The sequence below is a fragment of the Triticum dicoccoides genome, chromosome 4A, assembly GCF_002162155.2.
Source record: "Triticum dicoccoides isolate Atlit2015 ecotype Zavitan chromosome 4A, WEW_v2.0, whole genome shotgun sequence".
Classification (NCBI taxonomy): domain Eukaryota; kingdom Viridiplantae; phylum Streptophyta; class Magnoliopsida; order Poales; family Poaceae; genus Triticum; species Triticum dicoccoides.
The window spans coordinates 152,627,404-152,649,237 of NC_041386.1; positions in this window are offsets into that span (position 1 = coordinate 152,627,404).

A 21,834-nucleotide genomic window follows, 5' to 3' on the forward strand; every position below is an offset into this window, starting at 1 on the left:
AAGACGGCGGTGGCGGGTGACAGGGGAGTGGGCGGCGTTGCTGGGCGGATGTGGAGGCGGCGGCAGCTGGCAGAGTCGCCGGCAAAAAATGGGCGGGCGGCGTCGGCGACGAAGGAGGCGGGCGAGGGGTTACTGTTGGGTGAGGGGGGGGGGGTGCAATGTGCCACCGACCAGCGGGCCCGGGAAGAAGAGAAGGCTAGCGTGCGTGCGTCTGTCGCGTGTCCGCACCGACGCAAATTGGACTCAAAATGGGTCGGGAATGGGTCACCTGCGGACGAAAAGCGGACACGCGTCTGTTTGAGTCGGCATGTTGGACCGCTTTTTGTGTCCGTGTCGATTCAAACGAACGGCGGCGGACGAAATGGGTCGCCTCATTGAAATTGCTGCTCTTAACTAAACGAGGATGCAATCCATTTTTTAAAGAAAAAGACCATATATCTTGGTGTTTTTTTTTGTATCGTGCAAGCCCGGTAATTATACTAGGCGTGCTACTACTAACAGCTGACCTGTCTCACCTGGCCAAATCAGCAGTGCCGACCGGGGCTTGCCATGTGTCGATCCAAACGAATGGCGGCGGATAAAATGGGTCGCCTCATTAAAATTGCTACTCTTAACTAAACGAGAATGCAATCCATTTTTGTAAAGAAAAAGACCATATATCTTGGTGTTTTTTTTTGTATCGTGCAAGCCCGGTAATTATACTAGGCGTGCTACTACTAACAGCTGAGCTGTCTCACCTGGGCAAAGCAGCAGTGCTGACCGGGGCTTGCCGCCTCAACCTACAGTTGGAACATTGCTTCAAACATTCATATGCTTTCGTGTCTCCGCGCCTTGATGCAGGCGTCGACAAGCAAACCAGACCAACTGAGCAAAGCCAAAAGAAAAGGGCGAACGCTAGAAATAGCGGGCGGTGAACTGCGACATGCGAACAGGGAAGATGTGGGCACGGCAGTATCTCACACGGCAAGATTTATTTCTCTCCCACTTTCTACTCCCAGAGGCTGAAACTAGAAAGGGGAAATTTTAAGCCCTAGGCAATGCATATGTGGATCGTGCAGTGCAGACGTAGGGGGCGGCCAATCAATTTGCCATCGATCGCAACCGACCGACCCAACCGTCGGAGGCATCGCACATGACTCCTCCTCGCTCCTCGCTGCCACTGGAGCCCTTTTTGGTGGCCAAGTTGACGCCATCCCCCACTTGGGTTGATACAACCTTTGGCCCGTGGTGCGCGCCTATTCGGACCCACCGGCACGTTTTGAGGGCCCGAGATCAGCGTCCGGTACGTAGTCGTTTTGCCTCCTGTCTGTACGTGCATGCATACACGTTGCAGCATTCTACTACGAGCAACATACCACTAGTACTTGACGAGACGTCTACGTTGGACCTTTGATTAGGCTAACCGAACCCCAGCTACCGGGACGTCCCCAGATCAATCGCAGACAAAGGAACACGTACATCGTGATTAATTAGGGCCTTGTGCTCCAGGGTTGTCACGTCGCTTCCACGCTCCGCTGTCGCGACCGGCCGGGAGGAAAGATCCCCGCAGGCAGGCACGGCGTCGGCCGTTTTCCATATACTCCTTGGTCGTTCTCGCGCTCCGGAGAACATCATAATTGTGCATCGTACTCGGTTTCACGTGCATGCCGCGCGCGGGCCCCTCTCTTGTCCTGCAGGAGACGCCATCGGCCAACATGCAACGTGCGCCCGAAAGGCACGCTCCATTCGATCGCAACAGAGCAGTGAGTTGGAGATCCATATCGTCTCGGACGTGGTTGCTAGCGCTGTCCGATTGATGAGGCGGCCCATGCATGCAGGGGCAAAGCACACACGCGCCAAATTAAAACGCGCGGCCGACAGCGTGACAGCCACGCCCGTTTGCGTGTCCGCCGAATCCTATGTACATAGGGGCTGTTTGGTTTCCAGTCACACCTAGCCACACTTTGCTACACCTAACCCTAGCCAAGTTTAACCAAGTTAGGTAGGTGTTTGGTTCTAGCCACATCTAAGGCAAGTATTTTTTTTATGAGCAGTGCACCCTACATGTCATAGACACCAAAAATATGGTAAGATTTCCTTAGGCAAGTCAAAGTGTGGCTAACAATTTGAGCAACTCAACTAAGGCAAGTGTGGCAAAAATCATGTGGCAATATATGACAAAGATAGTCACAATCTAAACAGCCCCGTAGTGCGTAGTATGTATGTTTGAACGAGGCGGCTAGCTGTTACTATTTGCGGTTGATGCGAGAGCTATGTAGCCCCAACATCCCAAGATCGAACTTGGCTTTAGTAGGCACGGAACTTAGAGCATCTCCAGCCGTTGACCTCCAGGGGGCGCTTAAAATCACCGCATGAGGTGAGCTGGCACAAAAAATTGGCTTGGGAGCGAGTTAGTCCCCAGCCGCCGGCCCCAGGGCCGCCCTCAGGTTCAAAAAATAAAAGTATATAACAAATTTCGGCAAAGTTTGGCGAAGTTTGGCTAAACACGACAAATTTCGTCCAACTTGGGCATATATTTCGACAAAGTTCGCGGATTTTCATTACATAGCAAATACATAAACTAATCTAAAAAAGAAACTGGCTAAACGCCGAGTAGTCGCCGGTCGTCGCCGCCATCGTCACCGCCGTCGTCATCGTCGGCCTTCTCTTCCTTGACGCGGGCGCCCCTGCTGGACACGGCGTCGCCATGGCGGACTGGTGGCGGCGGCGGCGCGTCGTCGTCGTCGTCGCTGTCGTAGATGACGACGACTCCTCCTTCGTCGCGGCCCCGGCGGCGCTCCGCGAAGCGCCGCAGGGCGGCGCACTGGCACTCCCTCGCCATCTTCAGGGAGTCCTGACGTGCCCATTCAAGGGTCGCGTCGTCGTTGAGCTCGACCTCGCCGTGCTCCGTCTTCACGGCGGGGAGACCCGGCTCCGCCTTCACCGGCGCGAGCCCCGGCTCCGTCTTTGGCTTGACGAAGCGCGGGGGAGGAGCCGACGAGGAGGCGCGCCGGCCGCCCTCGTTGCTGACGATGCCGGCGCTGCGAGTGCGCCGGCCGAGCGGCGTCTCCGCCGCGGGCTCGGCCTTGACGCCGAGCAGCGCCGGAGTGCCGGAGGAGTGCGAGGAGGAAGAGGAGGAGGAGTCGAACCTCCTTGGCGCCGATGGCCCGTCACGTCGGCAGTGCGCCACGGCGGCCACCCTCGCCGGGGGGTACGCCAACGGCGGGTTGTTGCCACCCTCGAGGTGCGTTAGGCGAAGTAGGAGGGTTTGCCAACGGCGACGTACTGGGGGAGGGACAGCTGGGCGTCGGTGAGGGAGGCGCGCACGACCTCGACCTCGCGTCGAAGTAGGAGGGTTTAGCCATGGAGTTGGGCAATGGGGGAATGGGCACTCCCCCGTTGCTGAGCTTCCATCCCGTCGGCCCGGCGCGCATGTCCGGCGGCGTTGGGATGTTCGCCTGGAACAGGAGCCACGACTCCTGTTCGCGGAGAGTGCGGCGGCCAAAGCCGTTGGCCGCCGCCTCATCTCTGGGGAAACGCTCGGCCATCAGGAGAGGGGGAGGGAGAGGCAGGGGCTGGGTGGCGGCTCACGGGAGAGGGAGAGAGAGAGGGAGGGCTCGGCGGCGAGGGCGGGGCTGGTGTGGCCACAGGCGAGCGAGGCCACCGGCTTATATAGCCGCGACGCGCCCGTGTGTACGCGTGCAAGGGAGGGGAGGCATCGGCGCACCGTTCCGTGACGCGCCGCCCGTGAGGAATCAATGGAAGGCTGACCGGCGGCAGCCCTGCCATTGATTCCCCGCGCGGGAAACCGAGGCGTTGGGGGAAGACGAGGCACGGTGTCGCTGACGCGGCTTGCCCGCGGCTTTTTCGCGCCAAAACCGCTCGCCCCGACGCCCCCAGTGCGCCGGGTTCGGCCTGGGTCTGCCGGCGCTGATTTCGGCCCAGGCCGGCGAAAATCGGGCTCCTGGGGAGCGACTGGGCCGTTTTTTCGGCGCCGGCGCGAAAAAATTGCCTGGGAAGGCCTCCCTGGGGGCGCAACTGGAGATGCTCTTACACGCAGCAGCCGCCGCCTCTCCCTCCTCTCCTCTAAAAAGACATGTATGTAGCCAAATGTAGAGCGACAAGTGTCGGGGCAGCTGGTCCAGTCTGCATCTGAATAGGCAATGGTGTCGGTGGAGGAAGAAGCCGTCAAGGTGAGTCCCGTGGTCATAGTGTCGCGTATATACTGAAGAATACACTTCACCAGAGTCCAATGAGAGTCGCGTGTAGAGTGCATGTGAAAGCACACCTGCTGGACAACATACTGCAGATCAGGTCATGTGAGCATTAGGTACTGCGAAGCGAGTGATATAACGCGGAGTCAGGAGCAGGAGAGCCCTCCAAAGCAGACACCTTGGCCTTTCTGTCTACATGCATGGAAGCGGTCTTGGACTTAAGCATGCCAGGTCGCTCAAGTAGCTCATGGGCATAGTTCTTCTGATGCAGAAAGAACCCATCGGCACGTCGGATGACCTAGATCCCGAGAAAGTAATGCAGGGCCCCCAAATCCTTGAGGGCAAACTCATCATGAAGGCGAGCAGTGAGCTGCTGAAGAAGCACAGTAGATGATGCCATCAGGATAATGTTGTTGGAATTATGCCCTAGAGGCAATAATAAATTGCTTATTTTCATATTTCCCTGTTCATGATACTCGTTTATTATCCATGCTAGAATTGTATTGATCGTAAACTCAAATACATGTGTGGATACATAGACAAGAATGTGACCTTAGTGAGCCTCTACTAGACTAGCTCGTTGATCAAGGATGGATATGGTTTCCTAGCCATATACATGAGTTGTCATTTGATAACGGGATCACATCATTAGGAGAATGATGTGACAGACAAGACCCAAACTATGAACGTAGCATATGATCGTGTCAAGTTTATTGGTATCGTTTTCTGCAAGTATATGTTCCTATGACCATGAGATCATGCAACTCACTGACACCGGATGAGTACCTTGTGTGTACCAAACGTCGCAACGTAACCGAGTGACTATAAAGGTGCTTTTTTTCAAGAACATGCAGGAACGGTGCATGTCTTTTCAATTAAGAGGGGAGGAAACGGCATGAAGCTACATCATGGTTACCCTGCGATGCCCGCCACGTAGGCGTGCGCAATGGCTTAGTGGAACTGAAAGGCATGGCCGCTGTCTACCCTAGCCATAGTCCACAGGCGGAGCTCGGCTCTGTTGAGGTTAACAGTGCAGCTAGGAGGAGAGCACTTGCGTTCAAAAACTCGGCTATTGCGCTCTAGCCAGATGAACCGGAGTGTGGCCATGATCGTGCCGTTGGTTTGTTTGGATAGTCTGGCCGTGCGTGCCTTTGCCACTTGTGGCCACCAGTCCGGCAACCTGCTTGTGCCATCCGGGGTGAAGCGATGGAGGCCCAAAGGCAGTAGCATGTTGTACCGAATCTCGTGCGAGTACGAGCAGCCCAAGAGCATGTGAGTTGTGTCTTCGTCGTGTTGACAGCACAGTTGGCATGTCCTAGTGTGTGGCAAGTTCCGCCGGGCGAGTCTGTCACCCGTCCATAGTCTCTCGCGCACTTCCAGCCAGGCGAAGATTTTAATTTCCGGGGGAGCCCCAGCATGCCAGATCTCGTCGGTGCAGGGCGCGAACTCTCTCCCAAAGAAGAAGGCAGCATAGGTGTCGCGGGAAGAGTATCATCCCGCCGTGCCCAGACGCCAGGAGAAGGTGTCAGGGGAGTCAGAGAGCGACACCCCCTGCACCTCATCCCAGAGCAGCGGCAGGAATTCAGCGATCGCCGGAACCGTAGGCGCACCACGGATCGAATCCACCCACGGGTGCCCTGGCAGCGCGCTCGCGACAGTCAGCTTACGGCCCGCAGGCCCAACGTGCGCGATCAAGTTGGGCGCCCGCTGCACGATAGGGCGTCCCTCAAGCCACGGGTCGAACGAGAAGCTCATGTTGCGCCCATCTCCGAGGTCACACCGTAGCGCCGCGGTGCCCAGCCTGGCGGCCTCCGCCGACACGGCGACACCCATGCCACCCCATGGTTTGTCCAACACTGTCTTCTTCAGCCAAAGCCAGCGTAGGCGCAGGGCCTAATTTAGCAATTTTAGGTTGAGAACACCCAGGCCGCCGTAGGGTTTGGGCGAGCAGAGGATATGCCAGGCGACAAGGCAACAGCCCCCCTTTGCATCTTCCACCCCACGCCAGAATAATCCCCTACGAAGCTTGTCTATGCACTTGAAGAACCAAGGCGGCAGGTCGAGGGCCATGAGGTGGAAGATTGGCATCGCCGAGAGCCTGCAATTGAGAAGCGTGAGCCTGCCGGACTGATGGAGGAGACCCGCTTTCCATGTTGGCAACTGTGCGGCGATCCGATCAATGAGGGGTTGAAGCTCCGAGCGGGTCAGGGCCCGTAGCGAAAGAGGGAGGCCGAGGTATGTGATAGGTAGCGCCTGGAATTTGCAGCCGGCCAGCGCGAGGAGTTGCCGAATGTCCTCCTCCTGACAGCAGATCGTGGAGATGGAGCTTTTCAAGAAGTTGCACCGCAGCCCTTTGGCCTCTCCAAAGCACTCCAGGAGCTACTTTGCCGCGTCCATCTCAGCCACCGACGGACTGAGTAGCAAGATGGCGCCGTCTGCGTACAATGAGAGGCGGTGGTGGATGCCGCGAGCGTGAAGCGAGGCGAAGAGGACCGCCTCCTCCGCCTTCCTGAAGATCGCCGTGAGGACATCCATGACGATGATGAAAAGCAAGGGGGAGATGGGGTCCCCTTGCCGTAGCCCCTTGCCGTGCCAGAAGCTTTCGCTGGCCGATCCGTTGACGAGGACTTGTGTGCTTGCTGTTGAGAGGAGAGTGGTGAGCCTATGCCTCCACCTGGGTCCGAAACCGCGATGAGCCAAGATTTCCAGGAGGAACTGCCATGAAACGCTATCGAAGGCTTTGGCGATGTCAATCTTGAAGATGATGGCCGGTACTCGCTTGCGATGGAGGGAGCGAACAGATTGCTGAACCAACATGAAATTGTCGAGGATAGATCTACCCGCAATGAAGGCACTTTGGTTTTGGTCAACCAGCTTCGGGATGAGAGGTGCGAGCTCCGCGGACATGGCCTTCGCCACAATCTTGGCAAAGCTGTGGACGAGGCTAATGGGCCTGAAATCCTTGATGTCGAGCGCCCCCTCCTTTTTTGGCAGAAGCATGATGAATGCCTCATTTAGCCGCTCCATGCCCCTGCCATCAGCACCGTCAAAGGCGCGCACTGCCTTCATAACCACCTCCTTAATGATGGGCCAGCAGGATTGGTAGAATCTCGTGGTGAAACCATCGGGTCCTGGGGCCTTGTCTGGTTGAATGGTTTTGATCGTGTTCCATATGACCTCCTCAGTGAGCGGTGCCTCGAGCGCCGATGCATCCACGCCTGGAAGCCCGAGCGAAGAAAGGCACAATGTGTGCCGCCTGCTCACGGGGACCCCAAGCAGATTTGCGTAGTATCCACCCGCCAGCGCACACATGCCCTCTCGAGAAGTTGCCTCGGCGCCGCCGTCTTTGAGCTTGAAGATGTGGTTCTTCCTCTGCCGGTGGCTGGCGAAGATCTTGAAGAATCTCTCGCTGGCTTTGCCTTCCTTCAGCCACAAGATGCGCGATTTCTGCCTAGCGATCGTCCGCTGCAGTGAGGCCAGCCCTAGCACCTTCCTCTTAAGCTGCCGGCGCAACCATGCCTCCCCGTCTGAGAGCGCCCTGACGTCCAGTGCTTTATCAAAGCACAGGATGAGCTCATTTGCTAGGAGGATCTGCTCCTTGATATTGCCAATCCTGGATTGGCTCCACTTGGAGAGCGCTTTGGCGGTGGCCTTCAGCCATAGGAAGAGATCGACAAACGGGTTTGCCTTCGGCGGGAGGGAGTGCCAGCTCGCGGCCACCACCTCCTGGAATCCGGGGATGGCAGGCAAAAACTTTGGAAGTGGAAGCGGGCCTTGGGGTGGAGCGAGATGTTGGTGGCCGTAAGCAGTGGGAAATGATCAGAGATGGACGATGATAGTGCTTGCAGCAGGTGATCTGGGTGGCCCGCGTCCCAGTCAGACATGGAGAACCAGCGATCAATCTTCTCGAGAGTGGGCTGGCGTCTCTCGTTGCTCCAGGTGTACCTCCGCCCAATGAGACAAGATTCCTTGAGCTCCAAGTCATTTAGGAGGCGGCAAAAGCGGCCCATCATGCGTCTGTTCAACATGTTGTTGTTCTTATCCGCTGCATCGATGATGAGGTTGAAATCGCCCGCCACTGCCCATGTGCCGACGCATGCCGCACGGATCGTGCGCAGCTCATCCAAGAAGTGCACCTTGAGCGTGTCGTCCGTCGGCCCGTAAACCGCTGTCAGGGTCTAGTGGTTGCCTCCCCCAAAGGCCATCTCAATCGGCCCGTAAAGATGCTCTACAGGTATCTCCGAGGGTGTTTGTTGAGTTGGCATGGATCAAGACTGGGATTTGTCACTCCGTATGACGGAGAGGTATCTCAGGGCCCACTTGGTAATACAACATCACAAGAAGCTTGCAAGCAATGTGACTAATGAGTTAGCCACGAGATCTTGTATTACGGAACGAGTAAAGAGACTTGCCGGTAACTAGATTGAACTAGGTATGGAGATACCGACGATCGAATCTCGGGCAAGTAACATACCGATAGACAAAGGGAACTGCATACGGGATTAGCTGAATCCTTGACATCGAGGTTCGACCGATAAGATCTTTGTAGAATATGTAGGAACCAATATGGGCATCCAGGTCCCGCTATTGGTTATTGACCGTAGAGGTGTATCGGTCATGTCTGCATAGTTCTCAAACCCGCAGGGTCTACACAATTAACGTTTGGTATAAGTATAGTTGAGTCATTATGATGGTTACTGAAGGTTGTTCGGAGTCCCGGATGAGATCCCGGATGTGACGAGGTACTCCCTGAATGGTCTGGAGGTGAAGATTGATATATTGTACGAAGGGTATTGGAGTTCGGAAGTGTTCCGGGGGTACCGGGTGATGACCAGCATGACCAAAAGGGGTTTCAGGGCCCCCCGGCAAGTGTTGGGGGCCTCATGGGCCAAGGGGAGGGGCCAAACCAGCCCACTAAGGGGTTGTGCGCCGCCCTCACCCCATCCCACGTTACCAGAGGAGGTGGGGGCGCCCCCTAGGGTTCCCACCCCTTTGGCTTGGGGCCAAGTCTCCTAAGGGGGAAAACCCATCTAGGGTTTCCCTCTTGTGGCCGCTGGCCCTAGATGGGATCCCCTAGGGGCACCCCCTTGATACGTCTCCAACGTATCTATAATTTTTATTGTTCCATGCTATTATATTATCTGTTTTGGATGTTAATGGGCTTATTTATACACTTTTATATTATTTTTGGGACTAACCTACTAACCCAAGGCCCAGTGCAAATTGCTGTTTTTTACCTATTTCAGTGTTTCACAGAAAAGGAATATCAAACGGAATCCAAACGGAATAAAACCTTTGGGAGAGTTATTTTTGGAACAAACGTGATCCAGGGGACTTGGAGTAGACGTCAAGAAATCAACAAGGAAGCCACGAGGCAGGGGGGCGCGCCTACCCCCTTGGGCGCGCCCTCCACCCTTGTGGGCCCCTCGTGGATCCACCGATCTACTTCTTCCTCCTATATATATATCCATATATCCTGAAAACATCTGGGAGCACCACGAAACCCTATTTCCACCGCCGCAACCTTCTGTACCCAAGATATCCCATCTTGGGGCCTTTTCCGGAGCTCCGCCGGAGGGGGAATCGATCACGGAGGGCTTATACATCAACACCATAGCCTCTTTGATGATGTGTGAGTAGTTTACCTCAGACCTTCGGATCCATAGTGTTGGAAATATGCCCTAGAGGCAATAATAAAATGGTTATTATTATATTTCCTTGTTCATGATAATTGTCTATTGTTCATGCTATAATTGTGTTATCCGGAAATCGTAATACATGTGTGAATACATAGACTACAACATGTCCCTAGTGAGCCTCTAGTTGACTAGATCATTGATTAATAGATGGTTACGGTTTCCTGACCATGGACATTGGATGTCATTGATAACAGGATCACATCATTAGGAGAATGATGTGATGGACAAGACCCAATCCTAAGCATAGCGCAAGATCGTGTAGTTCGCCTGCTAAAGCTTTTCTAATGTCAAGTATCTTTTCCTTAGACCATGAGATTGTACAACTCCCGGATACTATAGGAATACTTTGGGTGTGCCAAACGTCACAACGTAACAGGGTGACTATAAAGGTGCACTACGGGTATCTCCGAAAGTGTCTGTTGGGTTGGCACGAATCGAGACTGGGATTTGTCACTCCATATGAACGGAGAGGTATCTCTGGGCCCACTCGGTAAGACATCATCGTAATGAGCTCAATGCGACTAAGGGTTGGTCACGGGATGATGTGTTACGGAACGAGTAAAGTGACTTGCCGGTAACGAGATTGAACGAGGTATTGGGATACCGACGATCGAATCTCGGGCAAGTAACGTACCGATTGACAAAGGGAATTGTATACGGGATTGCTTGAATCCTCAACATCGTGGTTCATCCGATGAGATCATCGTGGAACATGTGGGAGCCAACATGGGTATCCAGATCCCGCTGTTGGTTATTGATCGGAGAGTTGTCTCGGTCATGTCTACACGGTTCCCGAACCCGTAGGGTCTACACACTTAAGGTTCGATGACGCTAGGGTTATTAGGAAGACTTGTATGTGATTACCAAATGTTGTTCGGAGTCCCGGATGAGATCCCGGACGTCACAAGGACTTCCGGAATGGTCCGGAGGTGAAGATTTATATATGGGAAGTTGTCATACGGTCACCGGAAAGGTTCGGGGGCATATCGGTATTGTACCGGGGCCACCGGAGGGGTTCCGGGGGTCCATCGGGAGGGGCCACCTCTCTCGGAGGGCCTCATGGGCCGTAGAGGAAAGGGAACCAGCCCCAAGTGGGCTGGGCGCATCCCCCCCTTGGGCCCATGCGCCTATAGGGTTTGGGGGGAAACCCTAGAGGGGGCGCCCCCCTTGCTTGGGGGGCAAGTCCCTCCCCTTGGCCGCCGCCCCCCTCTAGATCTCATCTACAGGAGGCCGCCCCCCTTCCTCCTTCCCCTATAAATAGAGGGGGCAAGGGGAGGGCTGCACACCACATCAAAGGCGCAGCCCCTCCCCAACACCTCTCCTCCTCTGTTAAGTGCTTGGCGAAGCCCTGCCGGAGTACTGCCGCTCCTCCACCACCACGCCGTCATGCTGCTGTTGGAGCTCTCTTCCTCAACCTATCCCTCCTCCTTGCTGGATCAAGGCGCGGGAGACGTCTCCGCTCCGTACATGTGTTGAACGCGGAGGTGCCGTCCGTTCGGCGCTAGGATCATCGGTGATTTGGATCACGTCGAGTACGACTCCATCAACCCCATTCTCTTGAACGCTTCCGCTCGCGATCTACAAGGGTATGCAGATGCACTCCTCTCCCTCTCGTTGCTAGATGACTCCATAGATTGATCTTGGTGATGTGTAGAAAATTTTAAATTTCTGCTACGATCCCCAATAGTGGCATCATGAGCTAGGTCTATGCGTAGTTTCTATGCACGAGTAGAACACAAGTTGTTATGGGCATCGATTTTGTCAATTTACTTGCCGTTACTAGTCTTATCTTGATTCGGCGGCATCGTGGGATGAAGCGGCTCGGACCGACCTTACACGTACGCTTACGTGAGACTGGTTCCACTGACTGACATGCACTAGTTGCATAAGGTGGCTAGCGGGTGTTTGTCTCTCCCACTTTAGTCGGATCGGATTCGATGAAAATGGTCCTTATGAAGGGTAAATAGAAATTGGCATATCACGTTGTGGTTTTGGCGTAGGTAAGAAACGTTCTTGCTAGAAACCTATAACGGCCACGTAAAAAACTTGCAAACAACAATTAGAGGATGTCTAACTTGTTTTTGCAGCATATGCCGTGTGATGTGATATGGCCAAAAGGATGTGATGAATGATATATGTGATGTATGAGATTGATCATGTTCTTGTAATAGGAATCACGACTTGCATGTCGATGAGTGTGACAACCAGCAGGAGCCATAGGAGTTGTCTTAATTTATTTATGACCTGCATGTCAACATAAACGTCATGTAATTACTTTACTTTATTGCTAATCGTTAGCCATAGTAGTAGAAGTAATAGTTGGCGAGACAACTTCATGAAGACACGATGATGGAGATCATGACGATGGAGGTCATGGTGTCATGCCGGTGACAATGATGATTATGGCGCCCCGAAGATGGAGATCAAAAGGAGCAAAATGACATTGGCCATATCATGTCACTATTTGATTGCATGTGATGTTTATCATGTTTAACATCTTATTTGCTTAGAACGACGGTAGCATAAATAAGATGATCCCTCGCAATAATTTCAAGAAAGTGTTCCCCCTAACTGTGCACCGTTGCTAAGGTCCGTTGTTCTGAAGCACCACGTGATGATCGGGTGTGATAGGTTCTAACGTTCGCATACAACGGGTGTAAGCCAGATTTACACACGCAATACACTTAGGTTGACTTGACGAGCCTAGCATGTACAGACATGGCCTCGGAACACGGAAGACCGAAAGGTCAAACATGAGTCGTATAGAAGATACGATCAACATGAAAATGTTCACCGATGATGACTAGTCCGTCTCACGTGATGATCGGACACGGCCTAGTTGACTCGGATCATGTATCACTTAGATGACTAGAGGGATGTCTATCTGAGTGGGAGTTCATTAAATAATTTGATTAGACGAACTTAATTATCATGAACATAGTCCAAAAATCTTTGCAGTATGTCTTGTAGATCAAATGGCCCACGCTAATGTTGCCCTCAACTTCAACGCGTTCCTAGAGAAAACCAAGCTGAAAGACGATGGCAGCAACTACACGGACTGGGTCCGTAACCTGGGGATTATCCTCATAGCTGCCAGAAAAGCATATGTCCTTGATGCACTGCTAGGTGAAGCACCTGTTTTCCCAGCAGAACAAGACGTTATGAACGCTTGGCAGACGCGTAGTGATGATTACTCCCTGGTTCAGTGCGGCATGCTTTACAGCTTAGAACCGGGGCTCCAAAAGCGTTTTGAGCAACACGGAGCATATGAGATGTTCCAAGAGCTGAAAATGGTTTTCCAAGCTCATGCCTGGGTCGAGAGATATGAAGTCTCCGACAAGTTCTACAGTTGTAAGATGGAGGAGAATAGTTCCGTCAGCGAGCACATACTCAAAATGTCTGGGTTGCACAACCGCTTGTCTCAGCTGGGAGTTAATCTTCCGGATGATGTGGTCGTTGATAGAATCCTTCAGTCGCTCCCACCTAGCTACAAGAGCTTTGTGATGAACTTCAATATGCAGGGGATGGAAAAGACCATTCCTGAGGTATATTCAATGCTGAAATCAGCGGAGGTAGAAATCAAAAAGGAACATCAAGTGTTGATGGTGAATAAAACCACTAAGTTCAAGAAAGGCAAGGGTAAAAAGAACTTCAAGAAGGACGGCAAGGGAGTTTCCGCGCCCGGTAAGCAAGCTGCCGGGAAGAAGCCAAAGAATGGACGCAAGCCTGAGACTGAGTGCTTTTATTGCAAGGGAAACAGTCACTAGAAGCGGAACTGCCCCAAGTACTTAGCGGATAAGAAGACCGGCAATACCAAATGTATACGTGATATGCATGCTATTGATGTGTACCTAACCAGCGCTCGTAGTAGCTCCTGGATATTTGATACCGGTGCCGTTGCTCATATTTGTAACACACAGCAGGAGCTGCGGAATAAACGGAGACTGGCGAAGGACGAGGTGACGATGCGCGTCGGGAATGGTTCCAAGGTCGATGTGATCGCCGTCGGCACGCTACCTCTACATTTACCTACGGGATTAGTTTTAAACATCAATAATTGTTATTTAGTACCAGCTTTGAGCATGAACATTGTATGTGGATCTCGTTTAATGCGAGATGGCTACTCATTTAAATCTGAGAATAATGGTTGTTCTATTTATATGAGAGATATGTTTTATGGTCATGCCCCGCTGGTCAATGATTTATTCTTATTTAATCTCGAACGTGATGTTACACATATTCATAGTGTGCATGCCAAAAGATGTAAGGTTGATAATGATAGTCCCACATACTTGTGGCACTGCCGCCTTGGTCACATTGGTGTCAAACACATGAAGAAACTCCATGCAAATGGACTTTTGGAGTCTCTTGATTATGAATCATTTGACACGTGCGAACCATGCCTCATGGGCAAAATGACCAAGACTCCGTTCTCCGAAACAATGGAGCGAGCAACCAACTTATTGGAAATCATACATACTGATGTGTGCGGTCCAATGATTGTTGAGGCTCGGGGTGGCTATCGTTATGTTCTCACCCTCACTGATGACTTAAGTAGATATGGGTATGTCTACTTAATGAAACACAAGTCTGAGACCTTTGAAAAGTTCAAAGAATTTCAGAATGAGGTTGAGAATCAACATGACAGGAAAATCAAGTTCTTGCGATCAGATCGTGGGGGAGAATATTTGAGTCACGAATTTGGCACACACTTAAGGAAATGCGAAATTGTTTCACAACTCACGCCACCTGGAACACCTCAGCGTAATGGTGTGTCCGAACGTCGTAATCGCACTCTATTGGATATGGTGCGATCTATGGTGTCTCTTACCGATCTACCGCTATCATTTTGGGGTTATGCTATAGAGACTGCCGCATTCACTTTAAATAGGGCTCCGTCGAAATCCGTTGAGACGACACCGTATGAATTGTGGTTTGGTAAGAAACCTAAGCTGTCGTTTCTGAAAGTTTGGGGATGTGATGCTTATGTCAAGAAACTTCAACCTAAAAAGCTCGAACCCAAATCGGAAAAATGCGTCTTCATAGGGTACCCTAAAGAAACTATTGGGTATACCTTCTACCTCAGATCCGAAGGCAAGACCTTTGTTGCCAAGAATGGATCCTTTCTAGAGAAGGAGTTTCTCTCGAAAGAAGTAAGTGGGAGGAAAGTAGAACTTGATGAAGTATTGCCTCTTGAACCGGAGAGTGGCGCAGCTCAAGAAAATGTTTCTCAGGTGCCTGCACCGACTAGAGAGGAAGTTAATGATGATGATCATGAAACTTCAGATCAAGTTGCTACTGAACTTCGTAGGTCCACAAGGACACGTTCCGCACGAGAGTGGTACGGCAACCCTGTCCTGGAAATCATGTTGTTAGATAATGGTGAACCTTCGAACTATGAAGAAGCGATGGCGGGCCCAGATTCCGACAAATGGCTGGAAGCCATGAAATCCGAGATAGGATCCATGTATGAAAACAAAGTATGGACTTTGACTGACTTGCCCGTTGATCGGCGAGCCATAGAAAATAAATGGATCTTTAAGAAGAAGACAGACGCGGATGGTAATGGTCACATCTATAAGGCTCGGCTTGTCGCTAAGGGTTATCGACAAGTTCAAGGGGTTGACTACGATGAGACTTTCTCACCCGTAGCGAAGCTGAAGTCCGTCCGAATCATGTTAGCAATTGCCGCATTCTATGATTATGAGATATGGCAAATGGACGTCAAAACGACATTCCTTAATGGTTTCCTTAAGGAATAATTGTATATGATGCAGCCGGAAGGTTTTGTCGATCCTAAGAATGCTGACAAGGTGTGCAAGCTCCAACGCTCAATCTATGGGCTGGTGCAAGCCTCTCGGAGTTGGAACATTCGATTTGATGAGATGATCAAAGTGTTTGGGTTTACGCAGACTTATGGAGAAGCCTGTGTTTACAAGAAAGTGAGTGGGAGCTCTGTAGCATTTCTCATATTATATGTGGATGACACACTATTGATGGGAAATGATATAGAATTCTTGGAAAGCATAAAGGCCTACTTGAACAAGTGTTTTTCAATGAAGGACCTTGGTGAAGCTGCATATATATTAGGCATCAAGATCTATAGAGATAGATTGAGATGCCTCATTGGTCTTTCACAAAGTATGTACCTTGACAAGATATTGAAGAAGTTCAATATGGATCAGTCCAAGAAGGGGTTCTTGCCTGTATTACAAGGTATGAGATTGAGCACGGCTCAATGCCCGACCACGGCAGAAGATAGAGAAAAGATGAGTGTCGTCCCCTATGCCTCGGCCATAGGGTCTATTATGTATGCCATGCTGTGTACCAGACCTGATGTAAACCTTGCCGTGAGTTTGGTAGGAAGGTACCAAAGTAATCCCGGCATGGAACACTGGACAGCGGTCAAGAACATCTTGAAGTACCTGAAAAGGACTAAAGATATGTTTCTCGTTTATGGAGGTGACGAAGAGCTCGTCGTAAAGGGTTGCGTCGATGCTAGCTTCGACACAGATCTGGATGACTCTAAGTCACAAACCGGATACGTGTATATTTTGAATGGTGGGGCAGTCAGCTGGTGCAGTTGCAAGCAAAGCGTCATGGCGGGATCTACATGTGCAGCGGAGTACATGGCAGCCTTGGAGGCAGCACAAGAAGCAGTTGGATGAAGGAGTTCATTACCGACCTAGGAGTTATTCCTAATGCGTCGGGCCCAATGACTCTCTTCTGTGACAACACTGGAGCTATTGCCCTTGCCAAGGAGCCCAGGTTTCACAGGAAGACCAGGCATATCAAGCATCGCTTCAACTCCATTCGTGAAAATGTTCAAAATGGAGACATAGATATTTGTAAAGTGCATACGGACCTGAATGTCGCAGATCCATTGACTAAACCTCTTCCCCGAGCAAAACATGATCAACACCAGAACTCTATGGGTGTTCGATTCATCACAATGTAACTAGATTATTGACTCTAGTGCAAGTGGGAGACTGTTGGAAATATTCCCTAGAGGCAATAATAAAATGGTTATTATTATATTTCCTTGTTCATGATAATTGTCTATTGTTCATGCTATAATTGTGTTATCCGGAAATCATAATACATGTGTGAATACATAGACCACAACATGTCCCTAGTGAGCCTCTAGTTGACTAGCTCGTTGATCAATAGATGGTTACGGTTTCCTGACCATGGACATTGGATGTCATTGATAACGAGATCACATAATTAGGAGAATGATGTGATGGACAAGACCCAATCCTAAGCATAGCGCAAGATCGTGTAGTTCGTCAGCTAAAGCTTTTCTAATGTCAAGTATCTTTTTCTTAGACCATGAGATTGTGCAACTCTCGGATACTGTAGGAATACTTTGGGTGTGCCAAACGTCACAACGTAACTAGGTGACTACAAAGGTGCACTACGGGTATCTCCGAAAGTGTCTGTTGGGTTGGCACAAATCGAGACTGGGATTTGTCACTCGTATGAACGGAGAGGTATCTCTGGGCCCACTCGATAAGACATCATCTTAATGAGCTCAATGTGACTAAGGGTTGGTCACGGGATGATGTGTTACGGAACGAGTAAAGTGACTTGCCGGTAACGAGATTGAACGAGGTATTGGGATACCGACGATCCAATCTCGGGCAAGTAACGTACCGATTGACAAAGGGAATTGTATACGGATTGCTTGAATCCTCGACATCGTGGTTCATCCGATGAGATCATCGTGGAACATGTGGGAGCCAACATGGGTATCCAGATCCCGCTGTTGGTTGTTGACCGGAGAGTTCTCTCGGTCATGTCTACATGGTTCCCGAACCCGTAGGGTCTACACACTTAAGGTTCGATGACGCTATGGTTATTAGGAAGACTTGTATGTGATTACCAAATGTTGTTCGGAGTCCCGGATGAGATCCCGGACATCACGAGGAGTTCCGGAATGGTCCGGAGGTGAAGATTTATATATGGGAAGTTGTCATACGGTCATCGGAAAGGTTCGGGGGCATATCGGTATTGTACCGGGGCCACCGGAGGGGTTCCGGGGGTCCACCGGGAAGGGCCACCTCTCTCGGAGGGCCTCATGGGCCGTAGAGGAAAGGGAACCAGCCCCAAGTGGGCTGGGCGCATCCCCCCTTGGTCCCATGCGCCTAGGGTTGGGGGGGGGGGAACCTTAGATGGGGCGCCCCCCTTGCTTGGGGGGCAAGTCCCTCCCCTTGGCCGCCGCCCCCCTCTAGATCTCATCTAGAGGGGGCCGGCCCCCTTCCTCCTTCCCCTATAAATAGAGGGGGCAAGGGGAGGGCTTCCCACCACATCAAAGGCGCAGCCCCCCTCCCCAACACCTCTCCTCCTCCGTTAAGTGCTTGGCGAAGCCCTGCCGGAGTACTACCGCTCCTCCACCACCACGCCGTTGTGCTGCTGTTGGAGCTCTCTTCCTCAACCTCTCCCTCCTCCTTGCTGGATCAAGGTGCAGGAGACATCTCCGCTCCGTACATGTGTTGAACGCGGAGGTGCCGTCCATTCGGCGCTAGGATCATCGGTGATTTGGATCACGTCGAGTACGACTCCATCAACCCCGTTCTCTTCAACGTTTCCGCTCGCGATCTACAAGGGTATGTAGATGCACTCCTCTCCCTCTCGTTGCTAGATGACTCCATAGATTGATCTTGGTGATGCGTAGAAAATTTTAAATTTCTGCTATGATCCCCAACACATAGTTATTAGCTAGATGGCTTCTTCTCTCTCTTTGGATCTTAATACAAAGTTCTCCTCGATCTTATTGGAGATCTATTTGATGTAACCCTTTTTGCGGTGTGTTTGTCGAGATCCGATGAATTGTGGGTTTATGATCAAGTTTATCTATGAACAATATTTGATTCTTCTCTGGAATCTTTTATGTATGATTGGTTATCTTTGCAAGTCTCTTCAAATTACTAGTTTGGTTTGGCCTACTAGATTGATCTTTCTTGCAATGGGAGAAGTGCTTCGCTTTGGGTTCAATCTTGCGGTGTCCTTTCCCAGTGACAGTAGGGGCAGCAAAGCACGTATTGTATTGTTGCCATCGAGGATAAAAAGATGGGGTTTATATCATATTGCTTGAGTTTATCCCTCTACATCATGTCATGTTGCCTAATGCATTACTCTGTTCTTATGAACTTAATACTCTAGATGCATGCTGGATAGCGGTCGATGTGTGGAGTAATAGTAGTACATGCAGAATCGTTTCGGTCTACTTATAACGGACGTGATGCCTATATACGTGATCATGCCTAGATATTCTCATAATTATGCACTTTTCTATCAATTGCTCGACACTAATTTGTTCACCCACCGTAATACTTATGCTATCTTGAGAGAAGCCACTAGTGAAACGTATGGCCCCCGGGTCTATTCTCTATTATATTAATTTACCACCAACTAGCTATTTCTGGCACCGTTTATTTTGCAATCTTTACTTTCAATCTATCTCGTAAAAATACCAAAAATATTTATCTTATAATTATTATCTCTATCAGATCTCACTCTTTTAAGTGACCGTGAAGGGATTGACAACCCCTTTATCGCGTTGGTTGCGAGGTTCTTATTTGTTTGTGTAGGTACGAGGGACTTGCGTGTAGTCTCCTACTGGATTGATACCTTGGTTCTAAAAAACTGAGGGAAATACTTATGCTACTTTGCTGCATCACCCTTTCCTCTTCAAGGGAAAACCAACACAGTGCTCAAGAGGTAGCACCCCTCTCCCCCTTCCCCCTATATATAGAGAGGTAGAAAGAGGGCAGCCGCACCCTCATACGCCATGGCGCTGCCCCTCCTCTCTATTGTAGCCTTTTCCTCTCCGTAGCGCTTAGCAAAGCTCTACTGAGATTCCGCCACCACCACCGCCACCACACCATCGTGCTGCCGGAGGACTCGAGCTACTACTCCACCATCGCTTGTTGGATCAAGGAGGTGAAGGCATCATCAAGCTGTACATGTGTTGAGCGTGGAGGTGTCGTCTGTTCGGCACTTGGATCGGGAGTTCACGGGACGGATCGTGATTGGATCGCGAAGACGTTCGCGGGATGGATCGCGATTGGATCGCGAAGAAGTTCGACTACATCACAACGTTTCTTAACGCTTCCGCTTAGTGAGCTACAAGGGTATGTAGATCCAATCTCTCCTCTCGTAGATGTCCATCTCCTAGATTGATCTTGGTGAGCGTAGGAATTTTTTGTTTCCCATGCAATGTTCCCCATCAGTGGTATCAAATCTAGGTCTATGCGTAGATGACATCACGAGTAGAACACAAAGGAGTTTGTGGGCATTGATATTTAGATTGCTTCCTTCCTTGGTCTTTTCTTGATTCGGCGGTATTGTGGGATGAAGCGGCCCAGACCAACCTTACGTGTCCACATACATGAGACCGGTTCCATCGACGACATATGACTTTGTTGCATAAAGATGGCTGGCGGGTGTCTGTCTCTCCCACCTTAGTTGAATCGGATTCGACAAAGGCAGTCCTTGTAGAAGGTTAAATATCAATTTTCATATCACCGTTGTGGCTTTGCATAGGTAAGAATCGTTCTTGCTAGATACCCATAGCAGCCACGTAGAACATGCAACAACAATTAGAGGACGACTCACTTGTTTTTGCAGCGTTTGTTGTGATATGATATGGCCAAAGACATGATGAGATATATTTCATGTATGAGATGATCATGTTTGTAATAGTTTATATTGACTTGCATGTCGATGCATACGGCAACCGGCATGAGCCATAGGGTTGTCTTTAATTATTGTATGACCTGCGTGTCAATCATTAAGCACTATGCAATGCTTTACTTTATTGCTAAGTTGTAGCAATAGTAGTAGAAGCATGGTTGGCGTGACAACCCCGATGGCGACACAATGATGCAGATCATGATGTTGGAGATCATGGTGTCATGCCGATGATGATGGAGATCATGCCTGTGCTTTGGAGATGGAGATCAAAAGCACAAGTTGATGGCTATATCAAGTCACTTATGATTTGCATGTGATGTTAATCTTTTTATGCATCTTATTATAGTTAGGACGACTGTAGAATTATAAGGTGATCCCTCACTAAATTTTCAAGATAAAATTGTGTTCTCCCAAGTGTGGGCCGTTGCGAAAGTTCATGGTTTCGAAGCACCACGTGATGATCGGGTGTGATACTCTACGTTCACATACAACGGGTGCAAGCCAGTTTTGCACATGCAGAATACTTAGGTTAAACTTGGCGAGCCTAGCATGTACAGACATGGCCTCGAAACACAAGAGACCGAAAGGTCAAACACGAGTCATATAGTAGATATGATCAACATAGAGATCTTCACCATTTAAACCACCCCATCTCACGTGATGAAAGTACTTGGGTTGGTGAACTTGGATTGTGTTACACTCGGACAACTGGAGGGATGTTGATTTGAGCGGGAGTTGTTAAGTAATATGATTAATTAAACTCATTATCATGAACAATAGTCTAAGTTGTCTTTGAAAATCATGTTGTAGATCAATAGCTCGCGCTATAGCTCCCTGTTTTAATACGTTCCTAGATAAAGACTAAGTTGAAAGATATTGTAAGCAATTATGTGGACAAGGGCTGTAGTATGAGGATTGTCCTCACTGCTGCATAGAAGTCTTATGTCCTTAATGCACCGCTCGGTGTGCTAACCCCTCTAGCGTCGTCTATGGATGTTGTGAACATCTGGTAGACACGTTCTGATGACTACATGATAGTTTACGTTCGCCATGCTTTACGGCTTAGAATCGGGGATCCAAAGACATTTTGAATGCCATGGAACATATGAGATGTTCCAGGAGCTGAAATTGGTATTTCAGGCTCATGCCCGTGTTGAGAGGTATGAGACCTCTAACAAGTTATTTGCCTACAAGATGGAGGAGAATAACTCAGCCACTGAGCATGTGCTCAGAATGTCTGGGTG